Below are 22289 nucleotides of genomic sequence, written 5' to 3' on the forward strand. Positions count from 1 at the left end.
TTAAAATATATAAGTATTATACCATTGAAAAAATAAATTAGATAAATGGTCCCAATTAAGAAACCGGTTTCTTAATTTGGACTTACAGTTGTCTAAGTTGGACCTGAGAAGTAAAACTGTAAATAGCAATTATTTTAACGTTAGAATGAATTAAAAGTGTTTGCGTGATAAACGTTTACAACAATTTTCATTATACTTACAACGAATTTACTGCAAATTACGAAATATGAAACTTATTCTGAAACGATCTACACATGACCCTTATTGTAATGTAACATAAAGAAATACACAGTTTTAAAAGGAAATAATATTTGTATGTACTGTTTTTCACTGATGTATTAACATATTTTTATTGAAACAAGCAGCTATTTACCTAAGTAACATAATTTAAAACTAAAGAAAACTCATCGGCAACTACACTCAGAGAAAAATGTCATTGTTAACAGCATCGCCCTTTCTCTTTCTCTACTTGCCTGTGGGTTGTGTGCCCAGGTAAAATAATGATACCGTTATCGCGAGCATAGTCAACCGCCTCTAGGTTTCTGCTATGTGTGATGGGACCAGCTAGTAGTAGGAGTACAGGCGACTCTTTACTACAATTCAAATGGTTCCTGAAGTGCTTCAGAAATGTCACAAACAACTCTGAATTGTTGTACCCCGCGTTGGAAATTTCTACTGTGCTCCCTGCCGGGGCACTGATCGCAAGTTCTTGCTGCTTTCTTTTTCGCTTAAAAATAATCATTGGTGTGATAAAGAAACCCGCCGCATTGACAGCACAGACTACTGTCGTGTTTAGTCCTCGTTCTCTGCTTGTAATATCTCCAACTTGGTGCTTATCTTCTCGAGCGATTATTTTTTGTTGTCTCTTTTGTACAGTTGTGAGTCAGTATATAAAAATAGTATTTTCTGTAATTCCGTTCAAGTCAACAATTTTTTGAAGTAGGTCAAAAAAATTGTTAACATTCTCTCTATTAAACCCTTTAGCTCGGGCCATTGATGTTTCTTCAGGTTGAAGGAGGGAAAGCTGTGGATTCCGACTCACAAAATAATAAAACCATTTTTTACCGGACATTCATTCTTGTTTGTTAAAGCAGTGGGGTAATTCGTATTTCTCTGTAATATCAAATGCTAGCTTACGAGCGTCTTTGATTATGAAGCCGAAAAACCTTTCCTCAAATAACAGACTGTGGTCGGCAAATTTTTTTTCCATTTCTGCAGTAAAGTTTGCTTGCCTACCGAAACACTTTATTGTATTTGAAAACGTATTTTACTGTCAGCGTGTCTCTTTATTGTAGGTAGCCTTTGGCATTCCATATATGGGGGCACACTCATTGAGTTCACAGTAACCGTTTCTGTAAGCAGCCACAGCCATCTGCAAATCATCTTCGTTCCATTTCCCATATGTGCCTCTTTTCGACATCTTGGGAACCTGAAGAAAGACAGTCCTCCAATTACTTGCTGTCGAAATTTAACAAACATTATCCTTCTTTACCAAACGTCTCCTAAATTGGACCGGTCGAATTTGGAAACACGTGCTGGTCCAACTTACACAACTATTCTCGGTAAATTATAATATGGCGCTACACGAACATTCACAACTAAACCTTAGTTTTACAACATGTAGTAGTTAGTGGTTAATGAATAGCACTTTTATAATATACTACACAACATTTGATTAATTTCCCCTACTCTACACAACAGCTTAAGATCCGAAGCACAATTATTTGCTACACGAAGAATGGAAATACAATATCAAACGCTCCTACTTCGTCGAACATCTCTAATCTCTAGTAAAGAGACCGCCGAGTCATTTGCACGTGGCACTGTCGCGAACCAGTAGTTCCAACTCACCTGTTTGAAATTCTCGTCTATAGGCAAAACAAAGGCGGTCCAACTTAAGCAACGGTCCAATTTCGGCAACCTTCACCTAAATTAATTGATCATACTTTCTTTCTTCTTCTACTTTATTATCTCTCTTTTCTATTTCTCTCTTCCTTTCTTCATTCTGTTCTTCAATTTTGCTGTTTCTTTCTTCTCCCTGTGTCTAAAATATCCGTATCTTTTTCTGCCGCATAGAACTCTGTGTTTGAAGATCCTTGGTCACTTCAAATCAAACTCGATTGAGGTCTCAAAATATTGAGCTACGTCTTCCTCCATTATCCTAATATTTTGACAGTAATTCAAATGGTTCATCTCATATGCTTGCCGACAGTCCTCAACGACTTCACGTGCATTCCCAGTAGTTTTTGTTAACTTATTTTCTTCAATAGTCTATGCCGAGCAGATTCTATTTAAGCTTTGGCCACCGAAGGAGGGACTAGCAAATATTTGTTACTTATGGTAAGGTCTGTTACACTTATAAACGTAAACCAAAGCCGCAGGCGAACGTCACTAAAGTTTCAACACACTGAAGCTGATTCACGTAATCTGAAGATTCACCCATCCGAGACCAAAACACGTAATCTGAAACGGCACAGGATTTACGATTGATGAAGCAGCACGTGAATCACGTTAGCTGAAAACATACGCAAATACTATTGTACTAGTTCCTTTTCACTTCGAGGCACTAGGTTGGATGCCAAAAATTCCTCTTATGTATCTCCACGTGTCTCCTAGGGATTAACACTTCGCTTATAATTTCATAAGCAGAAGACTGACACTCTCGTGTGGTGGTAAACGAAACTCAATTTAGAGTTAATTAAATAATATATATATATATATATATATATATATATATATATATATATATATATATATATATATATATTATTTATACACTCACTCTTACAACGTCTTTCAAAGTTTAGGAGAACATGATTGAAAATTTACATCTTCATACTGTTACTAACTATCGCCTTGCAAGCAAGGGGTCCCGGGTTCTATTCCCGGTGGAGGCACATAGTGGTTCGGATCCCACTCTAAACTGTAAGTCCAGTCTCGATTAGCCTTACTGTGCACAAAGTGGACTTAAAACACCAAATCAAACCAAACCAATGTTACTAACTAGTTGCTATGGATATTTCCAGACTCGTGATTACTCTATTATTTATTAAATCTCGGAGTGTAAGGTGTGACATTTCCGAAGACACTCGAATATCAATCTCCCTTCCACGTAGTACAACTTGGACTGCATTTCACAGACTAGCAAGGCTGTGCCGACTGGATTTACGACAAGTATAATCCTCTGTGGGGTTCGTGTTTTGTCGTCCCTAATGATTGTAACTTTCCCATCTCATTACCATTAATCCTCATGTTCCAGATTAGCCCTCTGTCATCCACGTCCTCATTGAAGCACAAATGTCCCGCGCGCGGCACTCAGTGCCGCCTCATCAACACCAATGTTATTTACGTGAATTATTGATTCAAACCGAGGTTGAATTACACTAGCACTTACTAGAAATCATGCGAAATATACATGAACGCAAACATGTCCATTTCGGACATTTTTATCAGCTATTAATTTTTTTTTTTAAAAAATGATATTGTCCTATAGAATAACAAGCTTGTACTCTTGAAGCAAATGCACCAAAATATTATTCTAAAAGTAATTAAAACTTTGCCATATAATGAAGGCACTAAAAAAGTAACTCATCATTCACAAAATTACCAAAGTATTTTCCAAAATTTTAACTTATTTTTGAAAAAATGTCAACTTTTATTTCAAATCAAATGGAAATCGTACAACTTATATGGGCGTAGAAAGAAACTATTTGTTCCAAAACTCTTTGTCAAAATCTTACTGACATTCAGAAAAAGCATTCAAATGCAGAAAACACACCTCGAAGAAACTTACAGGAAAAATATAAAATGTTGAAATCTCATTTTGTTTCCCTTACTCTTACGAGGTATACGTAAGAAAATACATACTGACTCAAATATAAGCAGCCAAATGTTGTCACTTTTCAATATCGTTATTTTGACAACTCCGACATTTCGTTTGGATACTGCAATAATTTCTGTGTGCAAATAATTTGCATTCCGAACAACGTACCACGGTATCTTTTCTTCTTTTTTCTCCCAAATACATGGCTGGCATGCTGTGAATGAAGATATGAAACTTTCCTGCGCGTGGTACTGAGTGCCGCCAAAGGGGGATCGGTCACTTTAGAGGCGTGTAAGCAACTGAAAGAAAGACAGAAGAAAGACGCCAACGCCTCCATATTTTCGGGGGAATAGTGAAGGTAAGTTACCTGGTGTTTTCCCGACCATTATTGCGCTGGTAAGAAATATAATTCAAGATTTTAAGAAAGGCGGCACTGAGTGCCGCAGCGCTGGTTATGGAGGGTTAGTCAAAAGTGGATGGAAAGGAAAATCAAATAAAGTAGGTAAATGATTGATTCATTTTGAAAATCTCGTTGCAGGTTGACATCTACAGGCTAGTCAATACACTTTTCCTTCTGGTACTGGTTGGCTGTTAAACACTGAACAGTTAAAATACGCAAAATGGACGAACTCAAAATTCCAAAGTTATATCAATAGTAAGTAGGCGAGACCGGGGTGAGTTGAGCATGTTTTCATGTTTAAAGTTTTGCAGCTCTTACAAATTACTATCTACTATTGATGAAATGCTAATACCTGCTTTTTCCTTGACCACTGTGAATTTTTATTACACCATGATACTAAAACTTGTAAAGTTATTGCTTGTTTTTTCGAAGCGTCTCAGTATTGTCAATTCACCCCGCATATGGGGTAAGTTGACTATATGTGCGGAGTCATTTGACAATATGTGTAATCCTACCCTATACGTGGTTTGGAATATTTTATTTTAGACAATATACTGCCTTAACCCTTTACCAGGCGCAACTCTTTCACCACCTTAAGTAGGCGCATGGCGGTAAATTTGACCCCCAAAAATAAAATATTATTCGTAATCAAGTAAGATACATATGCACCAAAAAGTGATTTTATACGATTAAATTGACTATTTTCAAGAACTTAAAGTAGTTTTTTAATATAGAAAACATTTCAAAACCCTTTCTTGCAATAGTTAAATAAAATGATAATAATGAGGAAAATGTGGAATAAGCAATACATTTTTTGTATGGTATACACTTCAAATATTTGTGTACATATACCAATATCAGTAGTGTAATCATATTCCTTCAAAGTAGTACTTGGTACGAGGCCTATTATTTTTATTAATTTAAGTACAATGGAAAACCTATTTTGACGATGTTTTTGTCGATTTTATACTATTGCAAATCTGTGATTTTTCATCTCGTATTTCGTACGAGTACATATATTTTGGGAGTTCAAAGTAACACTTGGTACGAGGCCTATTATTTTTATTAATTTAACTACAATGGTAAACTTATTTTGACGATGTTTTTGTTGATTTTATACTATTGCAAATCTGTGTTTCTGCACCTCACACTTGGTACGAGTGTCATAATTTCTTACGAGTTAAAGTACGTAACACCCACACCCACCTACACCCACACACACACCCACCCACGCACACCCACGCACACCCACACCCACCCACACCCACGCACACCCACGTTATGCAACAAGTTATTACGCAATGTTTACGCAACAGGTTATTACGCAGACCCGTATCTAGCGTGTTGTTGGTTATGACGTAATGGGTGTCTTCTGATTGACTTACTGTTTCGGATGTTTTCATCCGCGCTTAGGTTACTTAAAGGGTTTTCGCATTACAGATTAGTCAGTTTCGTGAGAGTGTTTGAAGAGTACGGATGTGTTGTTGCAGTGTTAAAAGTTAAGTATTTAATTTATTTTAAAGCTACATACTATTTATTATTTTAAGTTTACCGAAACGTTGAAACGTTGATATAGGAACAATAGAACGTACTGTCATCCTCATCTTCGCGATTAGTCAAACGTAGCATTCATTCGCTGTTCATATTTTCCGTCCTTAAATTCTAATAATTATGTATTTTATCTAACAATGGATTAAATTAAATACCAAACATTATCGAGAAGCAATTCTTATACTAAAATATTAACATTATAATAAGTGTCCTTGCATAGCCATTTCAGTCTTCAAACTCCTTCCAACGGCTTCTGCTTGCTTTTCAATAAAATCTAAGTTATGTGCTGTTCAATTTACGGTGCTAGCATGTCTCACTACTACACAAAAAATCCTACAGGAGTTTATTTTTCCTGGAGGTCTGAGACTCACCAAAACCCATATAATACTAACTATCCTCATCGTTGCGATGTAAAAAGAAACGTGAGTGTCTGTGTTGTAAGTAGAAGAGCCAGAAAATCGTATGTCACAGCTTTTGATGTTATCTGTAAAAAGTAACAAGAACAAGAATCATGTCGAAAATAAACTTGTAGAAGGCGAGGCTTGCATCATGAAGCCTTGAGGATGGCAGTTTCTAATTAGCTCCGTATTAACCAACTAATTCTCTTGCCTTCTTAAACCCGAAGATTTAGCAACAAAAGCCTTCCATCTCTCAATTTTGTATTTAATTCTGTGCAAATCACATGCCTAGAAGCTTGCGTGTATCACCCTCACTATTTATTCAGCTTTTGACCTTAACTATTAATCATGCATTTTTATTGCATGTTTCCCATGTCAACACAAAATATATATTTTCTCTTGGATTAATTTTAACTATGATGATGAAAATTTAAGAAAGAGTAGAGATAGAAAAAAGAGAAAGAAAAAGAATACCATAACAAATAGCTTCTAAAATTATAAGATATATCCTACCATATTCTACATATTCAACGAATTCATTTGATTACAATGCAACAACATTTTATTATTACATCATAGGTTTCAATATTTTCATAATCATCCAAACGTTTGACAATACATTTTTTAGTTGCGAAGATAGGAAGAGAAAAAAGTGGTTGAATAATTTCGAGAAATATTTCTTAATAGGGGACAGTGTTTTAATTTTTTTCTTTCTTTCTTTCGTGTAACCACTATGTTATCGATGGGAAGAAGGCAAAACCAACATTACCACTATGTTATTGTGTTGAAGGGGATTTTTCCATTATCAATTGTGTCCACGCACAAAACTTAGTGTCTGTCTGCATCCATACCTAGATCAAAAGATTCGAACCATGTCTCAGCCCCTTGTAACTTATTTAATTATTTACACTTGTGCTTGTATTTGCTCTCTTCGGGTTTAAGAAGTCCAGAGAGTTATTTAGTTAGTTGTTTCCCACTGCACTATTTGAATTTTGAATAATCACATGTTAGTTATAAACGCATCGTTAATATTCTGTCTGATCATATATGTGTTTGGGTTGAAGCTTCGTATCTGACCGAAACATTTCTTTTCTTCTTTTTCTTGTTATCTGCTTTCTATATAGAATATTAGAAACAACACATTTCCATTAACAGTATTTCATGTTATGCAAAACATTTAAGTTTATACACCATCAGAAGTGTGATTGCATCAACATTACCACTACGTCATCCGACAAAAAGCCAGAATCGGTATTGTTATATTTTATTGCTCAGGTCATTTCTTTTTTTAATATGTACAGCTATAGGTGAACATAGTAACTTAAGCCCTCAGAGTCGTAAACCAACAAAAGTACACCTCTCTTAACTGCCTTGTGTGGGGGGAGGGGGGACAATTGTAGCTGTTGGTGCAATACACTTTGAAGTTTTGTTTTCTAAGTGCCGCACATCAATTTCATCATAATTATCATTATTCATCCTCATCGTTGCCATTAGCCAAAATTGCCTCTTCTTTTTTACAAATTTTCGTACTGATATCCGTACATCCTAGGGCTTAGCAGATTAACAGAAATCGTCTGAAGTTTGAACTCGTAACCCCTCCTAATACCGTTGTAAGCCTCTTTGTAATTATTCTCCTCAATTATTCAAAATACCTCACTTTCATATTCAAATACACACAAGAGAACAAGATTCGAATCTCCGATAGACGACACCTTTAGGTTTCATGGTGATGGTATTTTATTTATATATCATGCGAGGTTAGGAAGAAAGTTCGCGCCTCAGTCAATGCGATAAGTTGTGTGATGATGCTGTCTGTTTCCGCGTTTGACTCATACCAATCGTCCGTATATCGTCTCCTTCCTTCCCTCGCCTCATGAAACTCGTCCATCCTATCGGCCAACTTTTTGCCTGCAGCCCGAAAAAGAGAATCTGGATTCTGCAAGTTTATCATACCGCTTATTTTGTGAAGATTGTCCATAAAAATCATCTCGCACGGTGGACGAAATTCAGGCGCTATTTTGCTTAAGTCGACGAGCCTCGCAACATCCTCGCCTCCGTCGAATGTGTACGCAAAAATCTTGTGCAGCAGTTCGAGTGGTAAGTCGGTTATACAAGTTGTCATTTTCACGAGGTGTTATTTAAATAGAAGTTTCTCGGTATTTATATATCTCAGGGAAAAATACAAAACGCACAATCAAGTCAACATTCAATAAGATTCTATTTACTAGAAAAAACACTTTTAAACTTACGATAATTGATAGAATGTAACTTAAAAGACAATAGTTATAATTATAATATTTTTTTTTCAGCTCTGGTATTTATATATAAATTTTCTCCGGAAAAAATACAAAATTCAATACAAATACAAATTCATACAAATTCAATCTGTGCGAAAAAACGACTTGAACCACCTTCAAAATAAAATAATTGTAGCTATTACGATAACATTTTCAGCTATGTAATTTATACAGAATTTCCGGAGACAACAAAACACATCAAAACTCAATCTGATCGAAATTACTATGAAAAAAAAATCACTTGATACACTTTTTTAAACTTAAAATAATAAATAGTATGTAGCTTTAAATTAAATTAAATACTTAACTTTTAACACTGCAACAACACATCCGTACTCTTCAAACACTCTCACAATACTGATTAATCTGTAATGCGAAAACCCTTTAAGTAACCTAAGCGCGGATGAAAACATCCGAAACAGTAAGTCGATCAGAAGACACCCATTACGTCATAACCAACAACACGGTAGATACGGGTCTGCGTAATAACCTGTTGCTTAAACATTGCGTAATAACTTGTTGCATAACGTGGGTGTGGGTGGGTGCGGGTGGGTGTGGGTGTGCGTGGGTGGGCGTGGGTGGGTATGGGTGTAAGTGGGTATAGGTGGGTGCGGGTGTTACGTACTTTAACTCGTAAGAAATTATGACACTCGTACCAAGTGTGAGGTGAAAAAACACAGATTTGCAATAGTATAAAATCAACAAAAACATCGTCAAAATAGGTTTACCATTGTAGTTAAATTATTAAAAATAATAGACCTCGTACCAAGTGTTACTTTGAACTCCCAAAATATATGTACTCGTACGAAATACGAGATGAAAAATCACAGATTTGCAATAGTATAAAATCGACAAAAACATCGTCAAAATAGGTTTTCCATTGTACTTAAATTAATAAAATAATAGGCCTCGTACCAAGTACTACTTTGAAGGAATATGATTACACTACTAATATACACTTTTTTTTAAAAAAAAATGCAAACATATATTTTTAGTACGTTTTTCCTTGAAAAAATTGAAGTTTCAATACATATAAATTTTCAAAATGTTAATTGTTTAACAAAACTAACTAAACGGGATCATTGTATTTAAGTCTAGGAATTAATTCGTGCGGTTGTTACGCACATATTGAAGCTGTAGTTCAAACACAAAATACATAAATGCCTTAAGAAAAATATTGTCCATCGCGAGCCACCACTTTCGCCCATCTGTCAGGCAAGTTACGGATTCCGTGGCGAAAGAAGTCCTCATCCTTTGAAGCGATCCATTCAGAGACCCATTTTTCGATATCTTCTGAAGAAGTGAACCGCTTTCCAATCAAATCGTTATTCATGCAATCGGACAAGTAGTAGTCCGAAGGATCAACGTCTGGTGAATACGGCGGGTGGGGTAAAACTTCCCATCCGACATTTTCTAAATAGGTTTTGACCGGTTTTACGACATGTGGGCGAGCGTTATCATGTTGAAAAATAAGTTTATCATGTCTGTTCTCCCATTCTGATCGTTTCCTGGCCAGAGCTTGCTTCAAACGCATTAATTGTCGTCGATAACGTTCTCCATTAATAGTTTCACCGGTTGCAGCAGCTCATAGTACACCACACCTTTTATATCCCACCATATGCACAGCATAACCTTTGCACAGTGAATATCTCGTTTCGGTTGTGATGGACCTGGTTCACCTGGCTTCAACCAGGCCTTTTTTCGTTTCGGGTTCTCGTAATGGATCCACTTCTCATCGCCAGTAACAATGCGATGCAAAAACCCCTTTCTTTTCTGTCTTTGAAGCAGCAATTCGCAAATGGTTTTTCGTCTTTCAACGTCTCTGTCTTTCAATTCATGTGGAACCCAATGTGACATCTTTTGAATCATTCCCATGGCTTTGAGGCGTTTGGAAACTGTTGTTTGATCAACGCCTAATGCTTCTGCAAGTTCTTCCTGCGTTTGACACGAATCCTGATCGAGCAATGCTCTCAATTCTTCGTCTTCAAATTTTTTTGGCTGTCCAGGTCGCTCTTGGTTTTCCAGGCCGAAATCACCACTTCTAAACCGTGCAAACCACTTCTGACACGTTCGCTCAGCTAGCGCATGGTCACCATACACTTCCACCAAAATACGATGACTTTCGGTAGCACTTTTCTGCATGTTAAAGTAATGAAGCAGAACAACCCGCAAAAACACTTTATCTGGCACGAACTGCGCCATGTTCAGTTGACTACAAAACTGCCCTATACTACGAACGATGCGCGCTGACAGGAGTTTTCAACGCATGTGTGGATACACGGAACTGTGGGACGATACGCTCGTTACGCCATCTCTTGTCCAGGCGCACGAATTATTTCCCAAATAAACTTGTCTTGTTTTTAAAACTTCATCTTCATCGGCAAATTTGCCATTTCTTTCCTTTACAGAATATCCCCGTATAATTTCTTCGCAACGTATTGGTATTTTCCACAGTGATTCTCACAGTAGTGTCATCTGTGAAAAGTGAAAATCCTCGATAGGAGATTTGGCATTTTTTGCAGTTCCAAGTGATTCAGAAAGACGTAAAGCAATGTTCATACTTCTTTTGTGAACATTCGAACATGAGCAGGGAGCTTCTTTGAATCGAGTTATTTTGTCTTATCCCAGGAAATAAGTTTCATTTTCATCCGGGATAACATTCTCATCATCATGATTTGTCTCAGAATTAGTATAATGTTCTCACTGAGTAACATGATATTCTACATCATGATCTGATTTGGAGTCAATTATTCATCTTGAAGCACTTCAGATGAACTAGGTTCGAAATGTATTCCAACAGCCACCCTATACGCCCTCTGCTGTCTTTCATACTACGAGATTTTGAACGATTTCTTAGAAAATTAAACATTCACTTTAAAACACGAACACACAACACAGATCAAGTAAAAACTGTTAAAATATTTCACTCACGAAGCACACAGTAAGGGAAAGTTCTAAAAAAAGTGAACAACAAAAATCACGTACGTAACTAGGCACGTGGGGGTAAATTTGACCCCCATCAACTTTGGAACAGCTACACCTTGCTGCAATTATACACACAATGAAGGAAATGACCTGAACAGTTGAATCAGACTGTTTTAGGAAGGTACTAGATAAGCTAGCACCGGGGGCAACCAACAAGTGTCTGGGCGTTAAGAAATACCTACCTGGGGGTTAAATTTATCCCCGCGCGCCTAGTTAAGGGTTAAAAATTACGGATTACAAAAATGTTTTCAAATGAACAGTATACCATGAGACATAAATGTTCCAAACTTTAAAAAAAGTTTACAAAAGTGTTTACTGAACTTTTTACCCAGTGTATATTGTTATATCACAAATACAAATGCAATATACTGTCCTATAATCCTAATCTAATATATATTATTACAAACAATGTGTCCATATGCTAAGATATTTCTGATTAAACAATTAATTGAAGAACAGTTTTCTCAATAGGCCTACAGTATTGTCAACTAGCCCCTTCCTTCCTATTGTCAACTCACCCCGATCGCCAAATTGGACTTTCTGGTCATGCAGCTGCTAAACATTGCAGTTTAACAAAGTATCCGAATGTAGTATCGGTACAATTTACCATAGTCTTCTGGATAGCCTTAGCATAAACTATGTGCTTACTTACTTTGAAAACGTATAAGGAAGAATATAGAGTTGAGAAAATTTACTTGTCAAGTAAGAATTGATGTTATTTGTCATGCACTAGAAACTTTGTGAAAAATACATTCAACTTCTTAGTTGCGAGTTGGTTCTAGAGATGACACATATTCACAGTAACCTGCAATGTGGCCAACTCTTGAATGGTGGGAATAAAATGAACTGTGTCAACTCGCCCCTATGGACAACTCCCCCCCGGTCTCCCCTAATATTCAGGACATTACACAGTGCACTAATAACACTTTACAATTGATATAAATATATATAGTGTACTTAAAACGCTAAATTTTAAAATAATGGAAGTATTACAGTTTTTGACGTATAGTCAAGAATCTTGAAATAAATGAAGAAGGAATACGTATATGATACACATATCGAACCTAAAAATCATTTTACATAGGAAATATTGTGAGGTGACATTTGAACGTATTATTTATAATAAGGTAAGTTACCGCAATAAGGCCCACCTAAAATTTTTTGCCTTTGAAACTGTAAATTTAGAACAATCGACAATTATTGTTACAGGACATGAAACTTTATTATCTTCGTTACAGACTATCAATATGTAGCAGTCGTACAATTCCTCAAAATACAAAATAAAATGTGATGAAAAAATGTTTGCAATGGGCCTTGTTTTGTACCCTATTTCACAATAAGGCCCGCGTAACAACACTCAAAGTTAAATGCTAAATTGTTACAAAATTATGCTTCAAAGCACAAAAAAGCAATAAGATCAGAATCACCAGATTATTAACCACTTACGAAATAAGAGTCTAACCTTACAATTCAGTTTCAGTCCATCTAGCAGCGAGGGCAAGTGAAAATGTTCTCATCCTGAAGTAGTATCCCAGCACACTCCTCATGACATGTCCCGCATACCACACAAGTTCTTGGGCCTTGTTGTGTAACATGGCACGACATGAAGTTTCGTAATTTTACAGCTCAGTACAATAAAAGTATAACGGAAAACACTTTGTTTTAGTAATGGACACGGTTAATGTTACATGCAGACCAAGTATTATCCTACTGTGTAACAATACATGAACATATATAAGACGAAATATGTGGTTTGAAAGTTATATCTCACTTTTTTGCAACAGCAGCAAAACTTCGGACTGCTCCAGTTCCGCGACGACTCATACTACGCGGGAATTACGGGTAATGTTCTTCCTTGAGTACTTTCAGCTCTCATACAATGTTACCATCTGGCAGTCGCTCCTCATAGTTTCAGAGAAAGAGTCAGTGGGCTTTATTGTGGTCCGGGCCTTATTGCGGTAACTTACCTTATTAGTTTTTCCTAAGATACCAATTTGGCACTTGAATGATGACATAGAAAATATTGTGAGATGACATTTGAACGTATTTTTTATAATATTGTTTTTTCCTAAGATACCAATTTGCCACTTAAATATGATTCTTGTAAATCAACACATTAATCAAGTATTTAAACATTTTTCAGTTTAAAAATATTAATCATATCTAAAGTACAGAAATGTTGTAAAAACATGAACTAACGAAAAGATTGCTTAAACCTAAATAACATACTAAATGCTCTAAAGAATCTCATATCCAAAAAAATATGATAGATTCCATATAGCGGACACCGAAGTACAATACGAAACAGGTAAAATGTGAAAATTAAAATAGTTATTTAACTTACCTAAATCGAATCAAAACCATTGGAAAGGGAAAGAAACTTTTCATTTATTTCCTTCGTTATTTGTGTTAAATTTGCAATTTCACCCTGTAACCGATGATCACAGATTCAGCATTGTGAGCTTACTTTACAAAGAGACAGACAGTCAGACAGAGGAGGGAGTGCGTCTGTGTGTTTATGGGCTGTATAAAGCTGTCATTATTTTTCATTCGTCTCTAAATAATATTTGGAACTTTCTTTGTGTAAACCTCACAGGCCCTACTTTCAGTGGAGAAAAGAATACTTTGATAACATTTTCTCGTATTTTGTATCGATTAATCTAATAGTTCTTATTTACTTAGGCCAAAGTTGGTACAGTGGGATCCACTAGTATTGCTCGGCAAATTGTCCATGACTATTTTCATTAATTTTTCTCTTACATTCTATGTGTTGTTAAGCTATGGATTTTATGTATGCTGGTGCAGAAGTTGTCAACAGCTTGTTTTGAGCTTTCTTTTAATTCTTGAAGCTCTTATTCGGTCAAATAAAGTGCACGAACATGGTGATGGACAATTTGCACGGTAATACTCATGGATCCCACTGTACAGCATCCCACTCAAGTTTATTTTGGTTACGCTTACAAAAACACCTCATCTGGATTGTCTTTTAAATTTCCTTCTTACTTGATAAATGCTTCCTTACATAAGCTCACTGAAGAGGATAATTTCATAATTTGAGCTTATATCTGATAGGTTTAAGATATTCCCTATGCTTGATTTGATTATATTTTGTTCAACTACTCATTTTGTTAATGTTGATATATTACCTTCTAAAGTCCAAAACATTGATCTTCACTTACGATCGGTGATTATCAGCTGCACCGCGATCCTAAATATGATCACAATTTCCTAGTTATCGAAAATGGTAGAAGGAAAAAATAATTCCAAATTGATATTTTGGTTCCAATTATATTATTGCAAATCTTATACACAATAGTACAAAATATTGATCTTACATATAAATTATGAATTATGAACACACACGTACTAAAACAGCTGATTAGAGTGATTAATAAAGTGCCCATTACTGTACAGTATTGTAAAGAAAACGTTCATTTAATAATATGCTATTTTTTGCAAGTTGTAGAATATAAATATGTTTCTTCCAACATCATTATTTTGTTTAGCAGATATTCTTTACGAAATGTGTTAGAAGCGGTGTTCTCTTTGAATGACCTGTTTTTCTCAGACAAGTTTATTTTTCACATTTGCCGTAAGTTCTCAACTCTGTAAGAAAGACAATTCAAGCATTAACAATATATGTTGTCATAGCAGATGAATGCATTAATTTAATGTGTGTAAGTTGGACAACAATATCAATACTTGTAATGTAGAGTTTCAAATAAAATATAACATTATAACTAATCATCTATCATATAATTGCACAAACCACTGAAACTATAATCCCAAATGCGCTTAGGCCTACGCATGGCATTCACACAAATTCTATGTGATTTGGTTTTCAAATGATTCTGACTTGAAGGAGTAAAGATGTGTTGCCTTTCATTTACACATCATGCTTTACTGAGAGGCATCTATTTCTTTTTCATCGTGTTACAGACAACTTCACGTGTTTAATATCGTGATTATTTTTGTTAAATTTCAAAACCTTATAGGCGTGTTTCAAATGCGTCACAAACTGTTGCTTTGTGGTTTCGAGTAGCCGTGATTGAGGTCAGTTCTTGTAAGCACACGGAATTCAAGCGGGTGGGCGGGCAAGAGACACTAACACAGACATTCGTTATTCAAATCAAACCTGCATGGTATGTAACGAACGCGATGTGGTGGATATTTCCTTGCAAAAGTCAAATAAAACTGGCTGCAAACATGACCGCTTTGCATCCTGACGTCTCACGAAACCCACGTACAGAAGAAAAAATGGGCATTCTTTCCTAATGTTAACGGGAGAAAATCTGACCTTTTTTTTATTAAATTTGTAATGGAATCACATCCAAGTTCAATTTTCATATCTCATAATGGATTTGAAAAACAAATTTAGTTTATTTTTAAATAAATATGTTTTAATTAAATATCATAATCAGTCTGATTTCAAATGTTTGGATTGATAGATTAATACATTGGAAATGTGTCAGGGTGTGTGGCTGTAAGAATAGGTACATAGAGGGAGAAATATTTAATGTAACATGATTGATTTCCATCCCTATGATATAAACGATTACAATGCAACAATTCATTTGCTTACACAATACAAATACTTTGAATGACCATTTCTTATCACATTCTTATGATCTAGAATTGTTTGTGTCCAGTAGGCATAAGCGTAGACAGGTAGAATTCATTGGAGCGTAATCAACCTAATCAAGATTTTCTAAAAAAAGAAAGAAACAAAAGAAGAGCGTCGAATAGGCAAAGGAGTGACATATATCATGCTTTTGATATTCATGGAACAGCTAGGCAAGCTGGAAGTTAATTTTGTGATTAAATTCTTCTTCTGGTCTATTCAAAACTTTAATTCGAGTATATAATCAACATATTACTTCGTGTGATATGATAACATTAATCTAGAATTACAGCTAGAAAAGCTGTAAAAATGTTAAAGTAATTTGTTTAAAATATTAGTACCTCTCCAATGTCAAGAGTTTTTATATTACGGCTATTAGACAGTCTTTCATTCAACATGACAGAAATAAAAATAATTAACTGAAATGTTCGATGCTTAATATAATCTTAAAAATACATGGCAGAATGCTTATGTAGAACAACAATAGCTATATAAAAGCACAAACACATATTTGGGAACCTGAGGTTTCGGAAAAATCTAGTGGCGAGGGCAAATCTAGTTTGTAGAGCATATACTTCAAGACATTCAAGTGGATTAACATATTACCTTAAGATACATAACACCGAAAATCGGCCAAATACAGAAATCGTTCCAATATTATCCACTTTGGGCTAGAGCGAATTAAGTTCCCATCAATGTCGGTTTCTCTAAAAGTAGGGTGCAATTAGCTAAACTTTTGTTCCAACCCGGAATCCAATAATACACAACACATGTTTTGTAGGAATGTTCCTCAATATAGGACAACTGAAATCCAAAATGCCGAAGAATGGAAATCATTTTACATACGAGGATCGGTCAATAAGTATCTGCGCTTTCGTTGTAATTTTCTTTAGGTTGGTCACTCTGATTTCTGAGCAGATATTTCAATGTAGTGCTCATTTAGTGTAGATGTGACCTTGGATATCATTTTATTTATTTTATATTTTCTTGTAGTGTTTACATGATAAAAAGTATTCTACATAATTCATTGCATAGTCTCTTATTGTTCCTTAGATATCTATTTTCCCCAAGGGGTAAAGTTTTTGCATTCTGGCTATACGTTACCGTCACCGGCCATACCCGGAAACCTAATCCTATGCATTTCCTAACTCCCGATAGCACTATAAATGTGGTTAACAACCTGCCTCAGGAGGAGAAGCCAACGACCACGCCAAGAATCGAGATCGGGTCGCGAGAGCGCGACAATGCCGGACGGGGAGAATCGTCTACAGGGCCACCCACAAGCCGTGGAGCCCAAGCCGGGACCTGTCCAGTGTCCAGAGGCGAGACGCCTCAGGCCAGCCAGCGGGACCAGCGCCCAACCGACCTTTCCAGCGTCCAGGCGATCCGCAGATAAGTATCTGCCCCTTTATGGTGCTAATCCTTTCGCCCCGAACTTCTCCCTCTTAATAATTTCTTGGAGTGCTTGGCAAAATAAACTCAGTCACTTAACAATTCAATTAGTACTTCTTTAATTTAACTCCTCTACCTCTGACTCGTTGGCCTTTGGTCAACGGGTCCTACCATCTAAACAGAGGGTTAAATCCGGTACGACTAAGGTTTTATCTCCCCCAATTGCGTCTCCAGGGACCAGCCCTGGGACAGGAACCTTAGCTCGTAACGTTGCCCTGAAGTAGATGAACAACACCCCAAAAGATCACTTCTGTAGTAATGATTTTTGTGTTCGATCCTTATTCCACCCTACTATAGATCTACATGAATCTTGGAGAAGTGAAAGTGTAACAAATAAGAATTAAGTATATTCCAATTTTTTTCGAATTGGACTTGACATTCATAAACAGAAATAAAAAATAATAGCTTAGTACATCTACTAAGCTTGAATTTTGCATTAAAATAACAATGTTTGGAGAGTTAGATTTTAAAACAGTTAAACATTCTAAAAAATAATTCCGTTGCAATTATTGGTAGTTGAAAAGTAAATGAAAGTTACATTTACAATAATCACTTTAAATTAGCAATTCCCTTGCAAACAAATTACATACAATTAGAATAATAACTAATGGCAATATAAAAAATACGAGGGCTGCTGGAAAAGTTTCTGCAATCAATATGAAAAAATACATATTGAACTGGGAATGGCTTTATTGTTTTTCAAGGTATTCAACCATAAGATCGATACACTTTTGCATACGCTCAAACCAATTTTGAAAGCATATTTTCCACTCTGAAGCTGATACCTCAGAAAACGCTCTTCGGAATACGTCAACAGCTGCTTCAGGCAACACAAATCGCTCACCACGCAGTATTTCTCATGTGTGGGAACAAAGAGAATTCATTAGGTGATAAATCAGGTGAGTTCGGACAATTCGACATTTTTACTGGACAAAAAATCAACAGTTTGATGTTCTGAGTGGGAACTGGCATTCTCGTGCTGAAGAATAATGCATGATTTGGGTTTGTTTTACGCAATTCATTCTTGACCTCTGGGAAACAAATTATTGTATACCAATCAGCATTTACAGTCCTTCGATCTTCTAAAGCTATTGTTGCCACATATCCGGTATAACCGAAGAAACAAGCAATTATTTGCTTGGCAGCACTCCTCGAACGATCAACTTTTTTTGGTTTCGGCTCACTTTGAAACACCCAAACAGTGGATTGCTGTTTAGTTTCTGGTTCGTATGAACAGATACAAGTTTCGTCCCTTGTAACGATGTAGTACACTAAATTTGACTTGCCTCGATTGAATTTTTGAGCATTTCTTTACACCAAAATACATGAGCCTGTTTTTGAGCTTCGGTCAAGTTGTGTGGGATCCAATGGCTTGACTGTTTCCGTACGTTCAGATGACCATACAAAATCGTATGTATTGCTTTCATGTCAATGTTCAAAGATGCCTGAATCTCACGGTATGTCACATGCCAATCTCTCTCAATCATTTCACGCATAGCATCAACATTACTGGCAACAAATGACTTGGATGGACGACTTTCACGAAATTTATCACTGAGAAATGCGCGACCACGCTCGAATTCTGAAAACCAATTGTACACAGTCCAATTGGATGGTGCTTCATCCCCAAAAGCCAAATATATTAGCTCGATGCATTGTTTTGGTGTTAAAATACATTTGAAATAATAAAAAATCATTGCCCGAAAGTGTTCACTAGAAATTTACATTTCTCACACGAAACAACTTCTTCAAACCGCTGTGAAAAATAAACGAATAGGCTTAAAGAAACAATCAAAGATAATTTAAACAAAAAAGAGGTATATTCTTCCGATTTTTATAATAGTGGAACACTAGCGCTACTGTTGGTGGTAGTTTGCAGAACGTTTTCCAGCAACCAACGTATATGTAAACTTACATGTGGTTGATTTATATTTTTGTCACATAATATAAGTCTTCATATATTTATATTATTTCAACAAATAAAATTATGGAAAAAAGACGCAGTTAAACTTTAATAGTTTAAATCTAGAAATCTTAAGTACGCCGGGCCACAGTTCTGTTCATCCAGTGGCACAAATTCCACTTGCACCGGATCTTTCTTTCCATTCCAAGCACAACAAGATCCATTCCCTTCATTATGAGTTCTTTTTAATTCGAGTCTTTTGTTAGAAGTCCACTTTATTCACAGAAAGGATAATCTGGTTTCCAAGTTTCAGCCAAAACTTTCTGCGCAATTTGGAATGAATTGCAATAAAGCGTGGATGTCCTACATATAGCATGTAACAAAACCTACCATCTGTGCTTCACACGGTTCCACAAAAATCGTTTCATGTTAGTGTTTCAGAGAAGACAGTTGAAAATAGAATTGAAAAATTTAATTCTTTTCCCCACGCCATAAATCAACAATTCAAGTATCTATGGTTTATGGTTATGTGGTTATGTGGTTTATAGGTCCGATCGAAACGCAATAACAACAGGAAAAGAAAAAGGGGGAGGGGTAGCTGTAGCGATAAAATGTAAATTTAAGAGTGTGTTAGTCGACTCTCCGCGTTTGGATCCAAACATAGACTGCATCCTCGTTAAAGTGTTAATTCAAGGCATTGGGATGTTGTATATTTGTGTAGTGTACATAGCACCAGGTAGCAACTGTAATACTTACTGCGAATTCTTTAGGTTCATAGAAATGCACTGTCAACCTGGTAAAGTTAAACTCCTCTTGGCCGGCGACTTTAATCTCCCTGACATAACTGATTCCAATTATGACTTAACGACTTCGACTGGACCTTATTTAGAATTGCACAATTTCATAAACTTCTCTGACTTAATAAGCCTAAATGACGTAAAGAATAATAACGGAAAGACACTCGATTTGATTTTGACAAATGGACAGGGAATAACAGTGACACGGAGCACACAGCCACTAGTTCCTGAAGACACACACCATCCCTCGCTGCTAGTAGATATTAATCATGTCAAAGAAACCCGCTATAAAACTTGTCGTAATCTACAGTACAATTTCAGTAAGGCCGACTTTCCATCTATCTATCACAAACTGCTTAACACGAACTGGGATGTATTGGAAACAAATAATGACGTTGATCAGGCTACAGACGTGTTTTATGAAATTATATATAAAATATTCGATGAATGTGTCCCCTTAAAGAAAAGCCGCAAAAGACAGTACCCTTGTTGGTTTACGAGCAGCATTATTAAAAGTATAAGTAGGAAACATTACCACCACAAGAAGTGGAAAAAACAGGCGGGAGACTTTCGATACCACTACAATAAATTTAGCGAATTTCGAACAATAGTTAGTAAGGAAATTATTGATGCATACAATAGTTATGTTGCCAATTCGGAAATAAATATTGCAAAAGATAGCACCCAGTTTTGGTCGTTTGTTGCAAATAAACGTAAGAAAAGCAACAAAGATCCTGTACTGTTCAAGGATAAAGTGTTGTCAGACCAACGTTCAGTAGTCGAAGCTTTTGCACAGCATTTTCAGTCGGTGTATAAAAAAGATCCCCCTAGATACGACATGAAAGTATTGCCTAACCATAAACAATATGAAACTTTGGATAATCTTAATATTACAGAGATAGCAATTGAAGACATAGAAAAAGCCATTAAAAATTTAAAACCTAAGAAATCAGCCAGACCGGACAAGATACCTCCCTATGTAGTTAAAGGTTGCAGTGATGTGTTGAAATACCCATTGTATCTAATTTTCAATTTAATTCTTGCAAAGCACAAATTCCATGAAAAATGGAAAGCCACGGCAATTTGTCCACTTCCCAAAACCAATAACACTAATGACGTACAAGACTACCGACCAATAAGTATACTATCAGCCCCAGCAAAAATATTCGAAAAAATCATGCACTGTTACATATTTACTCTGTAATATCATCATTTCAGCATGGCTTTGTATCACGTAGATCAGTGTTGACCAATCTCTCTGATATTACCAATTTTATAAGCTCAACCTTGGACGAAGGAGGTCAAGTTGACGCAATATATACAGACTTCTGCAAAGCATTCGACTTGGTTAACCACGATATCTTATTAAGTAAATTAGCATGCTTCAATATTTCTGAACCACTGCGCCAATTGTTCGCATCCTATTTGCAGAACCGTAAGCAGTACGTAACGTATAAAGGCCACACATCTTCAAAGATAAGAGTCACCTCTGGAGTACCCCAGGGGTCTAACCTTGGGCCACTTCTTTTCACGTTACTTATTAACGATTTGCCTGATTCATTTGAAAATTCACACAAATTGCTTTTCGCAGATGACCTGAAATTCTACAGGAAAATAAGCAAACAAGATGATAGTGTTCAACTTCAAAATGATATTACAAATTTAGAAACGTGGACAATAAACAATGATTTAACACTAAATATCAATAAATGCCATTTTGTATCATATACTTGAAAGAAAAACCCAGTTGAATTTCAGTATCAAATATACAACCATACTCTAGCAAGAAATTTTTTAGTCAAGGATTTAGGGGTTATTTTTGATTCAAATCTTACTTTTAATAAACACGTAGAACAAATAATTAGTGAAGCGTTCAAGAGCCTTGGGTTCATTCTTAGAATGGGGAGGGATTTCAAGAATATAGAGACACTAAAAGTTTTGTATTATTCGTGTGTAAGACCAAAAGTCGAATATGCATCTGTTATATGGAATACAGACACAGCAAAGTACAGTGAAGCAATTGAAAGAGTCCAATCATGATTTCTAAGATTTTTAAAATACA

General features: G+C 35.9%; 1 long non-coding RNA gene across 1 annotated transcript in view; it reads right to left on the reverse strand.

Annotated features, from left to right (window-relative positions):
- Nucleotides 1-14929: 14929 nt before the first annotated feature.
- Nucleotides 14930-22289, reverse strand: part of LOC145979729 (uncharacterized) — a 32213-nt gene continuing 24853 nt past the window's right edge. The window contains exon 3 of the long non-coding RNA XR_014440808.1: nucleotides 14930-15060. This is a non-coding gene — a long non-coding RNA (uncharacterized LOC145979729). The remainder of the gene's footprint in view (nucleotides 15061-22289) is intronic.

Source organism: Lepisma saccharinum, chromosome 26 (genome assembly GCF_977018435.1).
Source record: "Lepisma saccharinum chromosome 26, izLepSacc3.1, whole genome shotgun sequence".
NCBI lineage: Eukaryota > Metazoa > Arthropoda > Insecta > Zygentoma > Lepismatidae > Lepisma > Lepisma saccharinum.